Consider the following 14,575-nt stretch of genomic DNA (forward strand, 5'->3'; position numbering starts at 1 on the left):
CTACTTTGCCCCGTACCTTGTCCAGCCACGCTCCTCCCGTGGGAACGTGGCAGGGCGAAGCGCCGAACCGGTGGCCTCCTGGCTTGAAGATCTCAGCTGGGCTCTGCTCGTATCCTTCTCCTTCTTCGACACTCGACTGCTCCGCTCTCCGTCTCCACTGCAAAACACCTTCCGCCTCCGGGAAAACGCTGTCCGCCTTCTTGCTCGTTCTTCCGGCTTTTGGCTTGGCCTCGCTCTCAGGGGGCGGGGCCTCGTCGTACTGCAGTCCGGGTTTAAAGGGACCCTGCTCGTTTTCCGCCGGGAAGTTCCAAACACTGCCGACCTCCTTCGTGAACCAGTCCCCTTGGTCAGTCTCATCAGTCTGTGCAGGGAGGACAGAAAGGGGGGTCAGCGGCACAGCGGACCACCAGTCCAAGGCAACATCAGCATCCACGTCCACAGGACCCGCCTCCCCGTCACAGGCAGTTTCCTCGATCTACCAAACCCCAACAGCCAGAATATTGATAAATAGCAATCTCTCCTCTTCTCTAGCAATTCAGAGAGGGACAAGGCAAGGATGCCCCTCTTCACCATTGCTCTTTAATTTATATATAGAGCCTCTCGCAGAGAGGATCAGAAGGCATGAGGATATACTTCCTTTTAAATGCAAAAACTGGGGGAAAAAGTATTGTTATTTGCCGACGATATAATGGTATATACGTCTGACCTTGTGACGGCCATTCCTATCGTATATAATTTAGCACAGCAAGCAATTTGGTCGTATCTCGGGGTATGAGATCAATCAGTCAAAAACCGAGTGTATGGCCTGGAATCTGAATGTTTGTTTCCCTACATTGAAAAGAGAAATAAGGTATCTAGGCATTAGAATTACCCAGGATATTAACGATATAGTTTATATAAGCTTTCATACAGCTGATATAAAGACATTTCTGATTCTCTAGAAAGCTGGCCATATTTACCTCTGACACTAATAGGAAAAGTAAACTTAGAAAAATTTATGTTTTTACCAAAATGTATCTTTTTTATTTCAAAATATACCATTAGCTTTTGAAGAAGAAGGTCTAGGGAAAATACAGGCAAAATTAAATACCTTCATGTGGGCCTCCAAGGGTATAAGAATTTCTTGGAAAAAGCTTCGGAGAAAGAAAATAAGGGAGGGTTATTTGTGCCTGATATAATTTTTTATGCATTGTGTTTTTTAATGAGGGCAGGGAAAATGCTCATGAGTGAACCAAATGCCTCCGATATAGGGAAAATGTTTAGGGAAATGTTGCAGGATTTAAATCGAGGTCATCTCTTCTTTCTTCACAGAGTATACTGGTTTCCTTCTAAGCTCTCCAAGTTTGCAAAGGGAACTATTCCATGCCGTCCAAAGTGTCAGCAGGAAAAAGCGGTCTATGAGCATATGTTCTTAAGCTGCCCTATGCTACATCAATTTTGGGGCTCTGCAATTAGAGGTATGGAAGACATATTTGGTTTTGATATCCAGGTGAGCATTTTTGTAGTATTCTTTGGTATTTTCTCAAGTTATGAATTGTTATCTTTACATAAAAATAAGTTTTTTTTTTACCTCCTTTTAATCCCTCGGAGAGAAACCTGTAAATGCTGGATTAAGTGTACGCCTCCGACCTTTTTAGATTGGGATACATTCCATTAAGTATGTAATGAAATTGGATAAAGCTATATGGAAAAAGAAAAGAAAAAGATTTTTACATTATCAATGAACCCTAATGCTGGTGAATGCGTAGGACCATTCTCAACATGGCAGCCTTTTCATAAGATATCACACAATCATACATGAGGACAATGAATACTGTAGAAATACACAACACCCAGTAGCCATTGGCCAGCTTAGGTGTAGTGTTTCCTTTGATGTATCTGGAACTGTAAATATTAGAACAATGGTTATAATAATTTTGGAAACTGTTTCCTTCTCAAGCCAACAGTACTATACCCCATGTCTGGGGGGGTGACAGTCTACCACTAATCCTGTAGTCTTAGTCTTATCTTGCGCAAAAGTGTGTATGCCTTCCTGAAATCAATAGAGAATTAGGACAAAGTACAGGCTGAGGAGTTCAGTACTTCTACCCATTTAGTGGCTTAGGTGGGTTGCCAGCACCAACCAGAGTGTCTACATCATTCAAATTGTTGAGAGCTTCTCCAAAATCCTGGCAAAGCATCCTGGAATTGTTGCTAGCCATATCTTGCATGCTTTTCAACCAGTGTCAAAAATCAGAACTGTTCAGACTCCTGTGCAATGTGTATTCACTTCCATCTAAATGCTTGTACTGCCACTGCTGCCAAGAGGGTATTCCTCCTTTTATCGTCTCCAGAATATCATGCTACTAGAATATCTTTCACTTATAGAGGACCAAATTATTGACAGTATGTATATACTTAGGTATGTAAGTATATGTTTACTTTACCTAACTCCACATCTATGTACCTTGAAGGTAGGTATATTGAGTAGTTGAAGTATGACTATCTCCATGTAGCAGCACAGTGGAGCTAGAACAATTTTCAGAGTAGATATTTTAGAATAGTTATTTATTTCCAGAAGTACAGATACAAATACCAAGAGTGTGACAATGTATTGTATAATGATAGCCAGTCATCCATGTCCCTGAGTGTTGCAAAGAACAATAATATGCGGGGGGAGAAACCCTTTGAAACGGGGGAAGAGGAGGGATGGGGGTGCCACATGGAAGGAGGGAATAGAGGGCACCGAACCGGGTGCCCTTGGGACCTGGGGATAAAGGGCAAGGGATGGGGAGGTATGCTGCGCGGTGACGTGACTCGTGTTCCATCCAATGCCGGCGGACGCGCGCAGAGTCCTCCATATTAGGCGTGTGACAAAATCTTGAATAGTGCCAGGGCCTTAAGTGGGCCAGACCCACCCATGCCGTGTACCGGCAGTTTTTTAAAGGGGGCCTCGAAACGGGTCTCTATCGGGCTCAGTTTTGTGCCCTGGCACTTTTTTTCCAGACTGCAGTCTGCTGTCACTGCAGTCCGGAAAAAAACGGACTGCCTGTGCCAGGGCAAAAATAGAGCCCGATAGAGACCCATTTCGATACAGCAGGCACATCATGTGCGCGTGCTCACACTGCTCACTTCTCACTAGTGGAGATTTTATTTATTTATTTATTTAAGGATTTGTAAAGCGCCTGGTGACCCGGAGGCATCCCCGCGCTGTGAGACCTGAGAAGTTGGCTGAGAGGGGAAGGGAAAAAGAACATTTTATTTAGGGAAGAGAAGAGTTTTGAGCTGCTTGCGAAAGCGCAAGTAGCAGGGTTCCAACCGCAAACTGCGGGGAAGCAAGTTCCAGCAGGTGGCTACCTTTACTGAGAAGCGGCGACCTCCGGTACGTGCCCTCCTAAACTTGGGGATATTCGCCAGTCGCTCATTGTCCGAGCGCAGCGATCTCGAGGCTTTGTACGGGGTGACCATGTCTCCTAGGATCGAGGGGCCTTGTCCATTGAGGAGCTTGTGGCGTCATGCCAGGTGAGCCTTCTAGGGGAAGGGAAATCCTTTAAAGAGAGTAATTTCCTCTCTGGATTTCCCTTCTCTTTTTGAAACTCGGGTGCATTAACATTGTTGTGGTGTCACCAGGGCTATAAGTGGAAGGTTGTTCAATATTATATACAAGCCATAGTTGCTGCTTATGTATCTTATACAACTAACAACCATTGACTAAGCCAATAGTCCTGACTTCTTGTAGGTATGATGTTATTTGTTGTATCATATATCTGGATGCAATGGCAGAAACAGCAAAATACTAGTCGGGTGGCCCACTATGCTAACCACAGCTTTTTAGCTTACATGTTTTTAAGCCACGCCCTTAATTACATTGCTCACGCCCCTTTGAGAGACCCCCAAGTTTTGTCATCCACTTAAAGCCCTGAATAGTGCTCTGATCCTGGCAGGGCTCCCCGCATGGTACCCGTAGGGTGGGGGTGGTCCTGCATGTACTTGCATATGTAAGGATCTCAGACACGTGGAACTAGGCGTGGTCATCATGTGCCATCATTCAGAAATGGAGCCCAGATCTGTAGGTAGATCTCAAGTTGATCCATCAGCTTGCAAATGAGCCTCTCATACGAGGCAGTTTTTAACATCTCTGGCAGACATTCCGTATGTGGGTTTAAGCGGGATTTGTCAGTGGTAGACAATGCATAGTTTGGCTCTGATCAGCAGGGACGTTTGAAGAATTTTTGGGGCCCTGGGCCAAATGTATTTTGGTGACCCCTGCTGTTCGGAACAGCTTTGATTTTATGATCCAGTTTCAGCTCTTTCATGCCTTCTTTGGACAAATTCTAAATGTGTGTACATCTGATATTCAGGGATAGTGATGTGTGTTTTCAGTATTGTAACACAGCAGCAGCTCACTAATATTATTGCAAATAATCTTGGTGGCACTCTTCTACAGGGCCGGACTGGTTGTTTCGGGCACCGGACGTTTCCCCGGTGGGCCACTAGGTTAGGGGGCGGTTTTGGGCCCCTGTGGGCTGTTTTTGTTACCGGGTGTCGGCATTATCGGCCCCTGTAACAAAATCGGCCGAAACCGGCCCTCGCAAACTGCTCGACTGCACCCCCCTCACCCCAGGGGGGGCCCGGCCAAGCAGTTTGCCAGGGCCGGTTTCAGTTCCCGAGTACGGCCCTGCTCTTTTATTTCTTATATGAGGTTTTGTGTTGATCTAAAAGAAACTTTTTATATGGATTTTGCATGAAGCAAGCACATTGTATCTGCAAAATGTCTGTAATAGACTCTCACACACTAAAAATAAGCGATAGAAAAACACTATTTACAACAATCTATTTAATTTTTTTTCATGGTCATCGGGGCAAGACTTGTAGAACAGAGCTGGCTCTATCAGGCCCCCCCTGAAAGGCTGGGGCCCTTTGCCCGAGCCCACTTAGCCCACGCCTTAAAACGCTTCTGCTGATCCTCGCCGGGGAGAGAAAACGTTAGTTACTAGTCACTGTGGGAGGTGCCAGAGGTGTGTCATGAAGCATTATCTAGTGGCGAGGTGATGGAAACTGTTCTGCTGAATGTGTCTTCCACTGCAACACATAAGTCAAGTATGTCAGGGCAATCATGTAAGACATGCACTGTGTCACAACAAGGTTGTCCACTGTGCCAGCAATGTGAGTGATGGAGTAAGCCTGCATGCTCTAATTTAGCAGGGGTCCAGTACCAATCTTCGGTGGTCTTAAAAAGGCAGGATTTTATCCAGCCTTCCCTCACCCTCTTGCCCAGGTTTTCCAGAACCTCTGACCTGTCTTCTTCTGCATAATCCTTCTGGAGTTTCTCCTGCCATGTACCCCGTAATCTTAGTCGGGGTGGAATGCAGGTGCTGTATCAGCAGGTTAGAAAGCCCAGACATTATCCCTTTAAAACAGCCCCAACCGCGGAGATAGGAGGCCACTGGGAGGGCAGTATAACCAATGGTGGCATATCCAATTATCTAAAGAGGTAGTGGGGGAGTTGTAGGTATCTCGACTTCTTGGTTGGTGGTAGGTGAACATTATAGCGTCATGGACAATGATCTGGGATAGGGACATTATGCCTGCCTCTTGCCACACTTTAGAATTAAATATCTCTCCTATTCGGATACTAGTTTTCTGCCAGGGTGATGCTGTATCATGGAGATAAGCGTTGATCGAGAGACGTTTGTGGCCATGCTTCCGGGAGCAAATTATTGCCTGAACCATAGGATTGGGGGCTGTATCCCGAGTGCTCCTTATTTATAGAATGAATGCAGTTTTAGAGGGCTGCCAGAGAGGTTCCTTTGAATCATAACCAAGAGAGGGGTGTCTGGCATGTGCTGATGCATGTAGTTGAGCTGTACGAGATGCAGTGCAAGTCTTCAGTGCTCTACCGATGGGAGACTTAGGACACATATTTCCTGTGGGCAATCAGTTTGGACATTGCTAGTTGCAGTATTAAGCCTTTAATGTTCCTATTCATGGAATATTGAAGTGAAATCAGAGACAGGAGCAGGTGCATGCCTAAGACATATGTGAACCCGGGGAGTGTCACTATTTTGATGGCTTGTGTCCTGCCCAATAGCGACAGATTAAGGTGTGTTCACTTGGCATAGTCCGCCTTGGTCCACTCCATGAAAGGTCAAGGTTGTCCAGCACCATGCGCTCCAAGCCTTTGTTAACATACATCCCTAGATATTTACAGTGGACTGGTTTCTATTGGAACTGATAATGCAGTATGGCCGCCTTTGTTGTGATCTTTGAGATGGGTAGGGCTTTGCTTTTGGCCCAATTGATCTAATATCCGAATACTGCATTGAGCGCTTTAATAAGTCTCGGGCGACCTGATAGAGAGGGGGGTAGGTCAATGAGTGTCAATAGGATGTCAAGTCAAGAACAACTTTATTTCTATTTGGAAGAACTATAAAAGTCTGCAGTGAAATTATCACAATATAAAACAATTACAATTACAATCAATAATTTAAAAGAACAATTCATAAGATTCCAGGGAAATTACATTCTTTACATGCAGTAATGGAATTGGAGCAACATGGTATTATACAATTCATAAAATTTAAAGAGCATAAAATACTAAATCACTAGTGACTGGTTTGGGACAACATACAGTAAAAACCGTTTGTTACACAGGATCTCTTACTAATAGCGTTTGCTAATATCCCTAGAAACTTTTATATAATTGGCTACTGCGATACAAATATCAAGGGCAGTGTACAAGCAGTTAAAACCATCAATATATGTGCAAGGGCGGATTTTCCTTAGTAATGGGACTAAACATATTCTCCTCACCGTTTTATATAAGGTAAAGAATAGAATAAAGTGCATAGTGCTTTGACTCGTAGAGTTGTCACACTGACAGCTGTGAGCATATCCATCCACCCTCTTTGACGTGGAAATGCCAACAAAACGTGCACAGTGCGTAAACGTGATCTGCTCAGATAAAATCTAGTCTGCAAATCAGTAGTAAAAGTTAGATAATATTGCAGTGGGGCAGCAGGCATCTGTGATTGGCCCATATCATCTTGCTCTAGATGACATGTTAGCCCTGGAGTAAAACGTCTCTTTAATAATCATTTTAGTATTAAGTGGGATACTTTCTGGGTTGTCATAAAAGTGCCCCAGTCCTATCTCTAGATATTTGCCTCTCACAAAGCGGAGCCATGGTATTTTAGAGCATTTTCCACATTTAGGCAGTCTCTGATTACTTCACGTAAAAACATTAATTATTCAGACTGCCAATTTTTTGCCCATAACAACAAAGGGGCACTAGCTATACGATCCTCTACAAACTCTAGTCCCGATTCATTGTGACATAGCAGGTTGAGGGCACTATTCAGAGTCATCAATAGCCTTTTGGTGAATTTGTGTTTTGTAATGTTTGTAGCTGACGGCTTTTATGATGTCCCCACACCCCGCCCCATATGTTGCAATAGAAAGGAATTTTGCTTTATATAGGGTAATTCATTCTCTCACAGGCTTATGTTCCAATTTACGTGCAAAACTAAATAGCCCATCTACAACCCTATTTGTATGATGGTCTCTTGCTGTGACAAGTGGTTCCCAATCAAGCGAATATTATATAAATTCCCCAGATACGTAAAGTTGTCTACCTTTTGTATTCTCTTATCCTTTTCAATAAAATTATTGGTTTTTGTGGTCTTTGAGCCGCATACCAAAATATATGATTTAGTAAAATTAACTTTTAGATCGAGTAAAGATATAAAATCAGTAATTTGGTTTGCTACCAATTTTAGGAAAATCCAAATCCCTCCCTATAAAAAAGGGCCTCCAGACCATTTATGTATTTTAAGATTAAGAAGGGGGCTAAAATGCACCCTTGTCGGACACCCTCTGTTGAGGCTATCAGTTTTTTTTTTCCCTCTGGGTGCCATATTTTATGGCCAATGTGGTATTAAAGTGTAAGCTGCGGAGGAGGGATACCAATGCTTCTTCTACGCCCATGCCTTCCATCATAGCCCACAGTTTGTCCCAATTAACAGTGTCAAAGGCACTAAGGCACTGGACAAATCCATGAAGGCCAGGTGGATAGAACCCTTCCTGGACTTCACGTATGTGTTAATAATTAAGGAAAAGTTAAAACGTTGCTTGGTCATGCGTAATCCCCTTCTGAAGCCATATTGTGTTTTAGAGATGACCCCTGCAGTGGTTGCCCAGGCCTCCAAGTGGGCAAGGAGAACTCTAACTAGCACCCTGGCTGTAGCATCAATGAGTGAGATTGGCCTATAGCATGCCGGATTACTTCTGTTACCCTTTTTGGAAACATAGCCCACTAATGCCTCCTTCCAGGATACAGACATGGGGCCAATGATAACTGCCTTAAAGATGTTCGTCAACAGTGGTGCCCACAAGTTAGAATTGCTTTTAAAAAGATCAAGGGGCACCCCATCTGGGCCCGGCGCTTTCAAGCAGATTCCCTGAGCTAGTGCCTCCTCAACCTCAGATACTATGATGGAAGTTGGGTGGCTGCAGATAGATCTACAGGCAGATCCCTTGTAAACTCCTCTACCCTCTTCTGTCTCACTTCAGTTAAAAAAGGGCAGTTGATAATTTCCCTTTTATTTATTTATTTTTTAAATCTTTTTATTACACAATAAGAAACATTACAAAAAAATAAAGAAAAGGTAAGTCTCAGACGAAAGCGTCTGATATCGACTCAGGGGTCTAAATGGCACAATACAGAATCTAACTGATGACAATTAACACTGGGATCAAGGGGATTCCTGTGCTTCTAGGTCAGGCTCCGGCATGGGCGGCTCGCAAAGTCCCCCGCGGTAACTGTTCCAAGCTCCCCAGATCTTCCCCCATTTCCGCGGACAACCCCTGGCCACATATACTGATCTTTCTCGGAACATGCACCAGTCAAGGTCTTCCATCCACTTGCCCACTCGAGGCGGTTGACTAGCGCCCCAAAGCTGAGCTATATTACGCTTGGCCACCATATATGCTAGCGTAACCCACTGCTTTTGGTACGCATTCAAATCAGTCGGCTCCCACACGTTCAACAAACATCTCCGAGCCTCAGGCCGCACCTCCACCCCCAACACCTCTCTCAACTTATCATGAATCTTTGACCAATACATCTGTATCACTTCACAGTGCCAGAGGATATGCATCAGGGTACCCACGTCTCCGCACCCTCTCCGACAGTCTCCACTCTCAGCTCGGCGCATTCGCACCAGGCACGGCCCGGTAATGTAGGACCTATGCAATACCTTCAGCTGTACCAATCGAAGCCGCATCTGGATAGCAACTACTCTGGGGGATGACACCGCCTCCGTCCAATCTTCATCATCCAGCTCTAACCCATCAGCACTCCACTGAGTCCTGATCTTCAACAGTGGGTTCTTTCCCTTTTATTTTTAATCTTTTAAGGCTCCTGCGCTCTCCAGGTCTTCCCATGCTGAACTTCTCAATTCTGCTTTTCTTTCTTCAATCACGAGTTTATATTTATACTTTGGGACTTTGAATAAATCTGTATGGCGTGGAGTAGATTAGTGTGACCTTTTTATTTCCTTATGGGCTCTGGCACACTTGGAGTTACACCATCGTGCCTCCTGAGGTCAATTGCATAGAGAAGCCTGGACAATGGCCATCCAGGTGTTTGTATCCCCACTATATCCTCCACAGTTTGACTGGTAGCTCGGGGCTTGAGTGCAAGTAGGAAGAGTAACTGGGAGAGGGGACTGCCCTGTTGTGCTCCGTGCCAGACCAGAAATGGGTCTGATGATAAACCCCCGAAGTTCACCTGAGCTGTGGAGTAGTCATCAAGCCACTGGAACCCTAGTGATAAAGTCTTCACCAAGTCTGAATTTGCGAGAGTCGTGAAAAGGTATTCCCACTCAATACAGTCAAACTCCTTTTTGGCTAGAGTACCAAGGTGATTGCCGAACGTCCATCCTGGGACGAAGTCCACTTGTGCTGGATGGATAAGTGAAGGGATGGTCTGTTTAATACTGGTAGCTAGTATGCTGGCTAGAACCTTGATGTCTAAATTAAGGATAGAGACGGTTCAATAGCAGCTATAGAAAATTGGGTTCTTACTCTGTTTGGGAAACACCGTTATCAGGGCCTTATTGCAGACCAGTCCAAGGTTGCATGTCTCACTCGCCTCCCTGACAATAGCACATAGAGACTGCACATTGTCAGGTTTCGTCCATCTGTAAAATTCCTTGTGTAAGCCGTCCTCTACCGGGGATTTATTATTGGGTGAATTTTAAATAGCTTGATGTGCATCGTAGGATAGGATCTTCATTGATGGTCATTAACCTTGAATGATTCTGTGCTGCTTGTGTGGACCCTAGAAATATATATATATAAGAAATCCAGAAAAGGATATTGAATAGTGTACATCACTGGAAGTCATTTTCCGTATAGTCACTGTGTAGATTGTATTTTCCTGGAGAATTTTAGAGGAGAAACAACAGGTTGTATATACCAAAAACGTCTTTTAAACTTGCAATACTTTGTCATAGAAATAAATGCTGCCATCCCCTTTGGTATCGCTTTGTTCGCCCTAAGTTGGCAGGGTATGTCCAGACTTGGGTCCCTTGCTCACTCTACCACTGGATGCAAGATAGCCTGGCTGATGAGGATTATGAATCTGAAACCGGTCCTAGGATGCTTGTTTCTGGTCCAGGGAAGACATGGCTTGGCAGTTCAGGCTGGACTGTTGCCATGAGGCACAGGGTCAGACTGATTTGCATATGGCCATGTCTGAAGTAGGGTGGTGGAGTGAGCTAAAAAATGGTGATGGATTAAACCCAGATCATTTGACTGGGTGTGAGTGTTTGATTTCCTCAAACGCTCCGTCCATCATCCCCTTTGGTATCGCTTTATTACCCAAAGACAGCATGAGAAGGAAAAGAGAGCCTGATAGGTTATCACTGAGAAGCTTAAAAGGGAACCTGTACCTTTACGGACCCCAGAGGTATCCCATCCCGCAATGCACTGCTGCGGCAGTTTACCTGCAAGTCCATTCTTTTTTACAGATCCTTCAGACAGGATCTCTGTACACCTCAGGTGTTTTCTTCACCTACAACGTTTTCCAAAATAATGTCAGCACTTTAAAAAGCTTATTACTTGACATATTACCACCTCTTTAATCAATTACATCAATTTTTTCTGGAATTCTGAATAAAATTATTCAGAATGCCTGTTCTCTTCACTAAATGTCCTTCCTGTGGCTTACAAAAAGCAAGTTCTGATGCCCACAAGGGATGTTAGGTATGTTTGTCTCCTCAACACCTTACTAACGGCTGTGACATTTGCAGCAAAATGTCTGCAAGAACCCTTAAGGACAGAGAAGGTATCAGGCTGCGTGGCTGGATGGCAGACATGAAAGCAGACCAGGAGAGGAAGACAAGGAAGAGAATGGAGAGTTCTTGTTCTCACCAGTCTCCAGAAAAGCAACTGAGAACAGGTATGGACTCCCAGAAAAGTAGGTCTGTGTCCAAAAGGTCTCCCTCTCGACACGACATTACTCTCATCTATGCCATTCACCGGCGTCAAGGACCTAGTTGTCGTCATAGAGCGGTTTAGCTCCATCCTGTTCATCTTTGAAGGAAGCCTCAACTTTGATGGGACTCCATCACAGTCATTGTTCAATGTCCGAATTGGCAGCAGGACTTCGTACGATGCCGAAGATTGATGGCACAGCCGTAGCGATCATGCTCCATGTTGAAGTCCCATTACTTAACGTCAAGGTCACACTGATCGGCGTCAAAGTCCCATCAGTCGATGTTGAAGCCAAAGTCCCACTTGGCCTCGAAGAGACGTATCTCTCCGCCGAAGACTCCAGCTGTGATTGAAAGAATATGTATGACGTCGATAACACCCCCCTCGATGTAGAGCGTCACTCGGATGGAGATTTCATCCTCCTCTCACTGGTCAGGGTCGTCCCAGCATTCAGACGCTCCATGTCCTAAACCAGATATGGGTTTCCCACCTATTTGACCCATAATTCAGACTAAAGACCCTATGCAGGTTTATTTACATCCTTTGAATTTATATCCAGCGCAACCGTTTTCTAGAGCAACATCTATGTGTCCGATTCGGAAGTGGAAGGCTCCAGCCCCAATTTGATCACTACCACCATGATCACAGTCTGGTGGAAGATCAATGACTCCTTCAACAAGATGAAGGTCAAATATTCTGATTAGACTTCTAACACGTCGTACACACCAGCCTCTCCAGCTCAGTCTCCAACCAGGGTTTCACCAGTGGATGACATCATAACATTCCAAGACGCCCGAGTGAGAGGACCATTTAAACTCAATATCATAGTTGACACTCCTCAACCAACAGTGTCAGTGATCTTGGAGACTTTACAACCTAGAGCTTACACAACGCTCTGCTTCCAGGTGTCATGTTGATTGTTGAATAAAATTCTTAACACCCGCCACTGTAAAATATACAACACCTAGGTTGTTGAAGAAATACAAGCCTCCGCAACATAATCCTGATTTTTTTTAAACAATCGAAAGCCAGATTACATTCTTGCAACAGCAGTATGACAAAGGAATGCTTCGGCTCCAGAATCCACAGCACCTCTGGACCGAGAAAGTAAGAGAATGGATGCCAATACCAAGAAAATATGTGGTACGGCCGCTACACCTTTATGTAACGCCAATTCAGCAGCATTATTGGGCAGATACCATCAAGAGATTTGGGATGGCATGAAAGCCTTCATGGCTGATTGCCAAGTCACAGACAGCGAAGAGTACCTCATGATGATCAAAAAGGGCTCCTTAATCTCTAACCAACCCATCAGTGGTGCAGTGGACTCAGTAAAACTTTCAGCAACTGCTTTCTGTCATGGAATTTCCCTCAGGCAAACATATTGGTTAAGACTCTTCTTTTTAAAGCCAGACACCCAGTTGAAAATTGCCAACGTACCTGTAGGAAGCTGGCTCTGTATATACTCTACCAAAGTAAGGTATAGTGTGTACAGAGTTCAGTGGATCCCCAAAGGCTTATTGAGGTAAAAGTAGATAATACCTTACTCTCTATTTGTGGTAGTGTGGTCGAGCAGTAAGGCTTTATCAGAGGGTAGTGTTAAGCATTTATTGTACACACTCAGGCAAGAAATGATGTCACACACTCAAAGACTGAACCCAGACCAATTGTTTGTATAAAAAATATTTCTTAGTTCTATTTTATTTTACAACCAAGCAGAACTTGGTACAGGCAAGTGAAATAGTACTTTTCAATAATAATACAGTTGAATGCAGTTGGCTTTGTAACAGGTAGGTCAAATGTTTAGAAACAGTTAAAATTACTATGCAGTTACTTTGTGATTACTTTGTTCAGATTACTTTTTCTACTCAGTGTGGTATGCCTAGATTCCACACGGGGACATATCCTAGACAAAGTTAAGTAATTCTATTAGTCATTAAAACACACTTATTTAGATTTTCATACAAATTTCAACTCCACACTTGGAACTTTTCCCACAGGAAAACAGCCAATGCAGTCCTGTGGGTGAAAATAAGGTTATCGGTTTAAAGTTGAGTAATTGGTCTTGGGAGTTGAGTTTCTGGGGTTTGAACCAGGGTTCCCCCCGGGTCAAGAATGCACTCAAAGAACACCCTGAGCTGCACTAGGGCGGCAGGGTGCAGAGTGCCGAGGCCTAATGTTATCCAATGGGGGATAGGGGGCCTCCGGCTGTTGGCTGCTCACGGGCATGCCACTTGGATGTGGAAGCTCAGCTCCTAGAGTTTAGCTCAAGGCAAAGGGGGATCCAAGTTGACACACAAGCTGCACCCACAGCGGCACAGGGGCTGCCGGGTGCAGGGTGCTGGATCGATGTCGGGAGCCCTGTTTCTTTCAATGGGTATGCTCCAGTTTGAACGAATACTGCAGGCTTGGGCACGAAGATTTTCTGGAGGTGACCACCAATTAGAGAGGTAAGTAAGGATGTCGAGGGAAGCCGGGACACAGTTGGTTGGGCCACCTAAGGCCGTGGGGCGTCGGGTGTAGGGGTGTCTTCTGGTGTTGAGTTTTCCTTTCAGTCCCCAGTTGTGGTCGGGAGGGATCCTCTAGATAGAGACTGCAAGCGTCGTCGGGAGACTTGAGGTAGGTCAGGGAATACCAGATCCCAGGTCAGGATTGCAGTTGAGACACCCTCGTGGTGTTGGGCCACTCGAACTCAGGCTGTGGGCCTCTGGTGCAGAGTGGTGCAGACTTGCGGATTTGGCCGGAGCCAGAGGCTGTTGGTAGGCACATCCGGTGCTCACAGGAGACAGAGTCATGGTAGGGAAGGCAGGGCAGGTCCTCCGGGTTCTGGAAGCTGATGCACACATCAGGGTTTCGCTGGAGCAGGTCAAGGTTGGTTACAGGCCGGTAGGGCTTGGGCCAAGTCAGTTGGTGCTCTTCTGTCCTTTTTCTCTTCTTCTTGCTTATCTGAGGAGGCAAGGTTCCAGGTTGCCCCTAAATACTAAATTTAGATGTATTTCAGGTAGGTACAGGTCAGGACCAATGGAACTCTTCCTTGGGGTGGGAACACCTCTTATTATGCCACCCTCCAGAGGGAGGTGGGCATAAGCAACACTCT

At 45.0% G+C, this 14,575-nt stretch overlaps 1 protein-coding gene across 1 annotated transcript in view; it reads left to right on the top strand.

Annotated features, from left to right (window-relative positions):
• Positions 1 to 1,345: 1,345 nt before the first annotated feature.
• Positions 1,346 to 14,575, top strand: part of TMEM184B (transmembrane protein 184B) — a 506,709-nt gene continuing 493,479 nt past the window's right edge. The window contains exon 1 of the mRNA XM_078683706.1: positions 1,346 to 1,457. The gene's annotated coding sequence lies outside the window, so the exon portion shown is untranslated. The remainder of the gene's footprint in view (positions 1,458 to 14,575) is intronic.

This window comes from Lissotriton helveticus, chromosome 1_1, assembly GCF_964261635.1.
Source record: "Lissotriton helveticus chromosome 1_1, aLisHel1.1, whole genome shotgun sequence".
Lineage (NCBI taxonomy): Eukaryota > Metazoa > Chordata > Amphibia > Caudata > Salamandridae > Lissotriton > Lissotriton helveticus.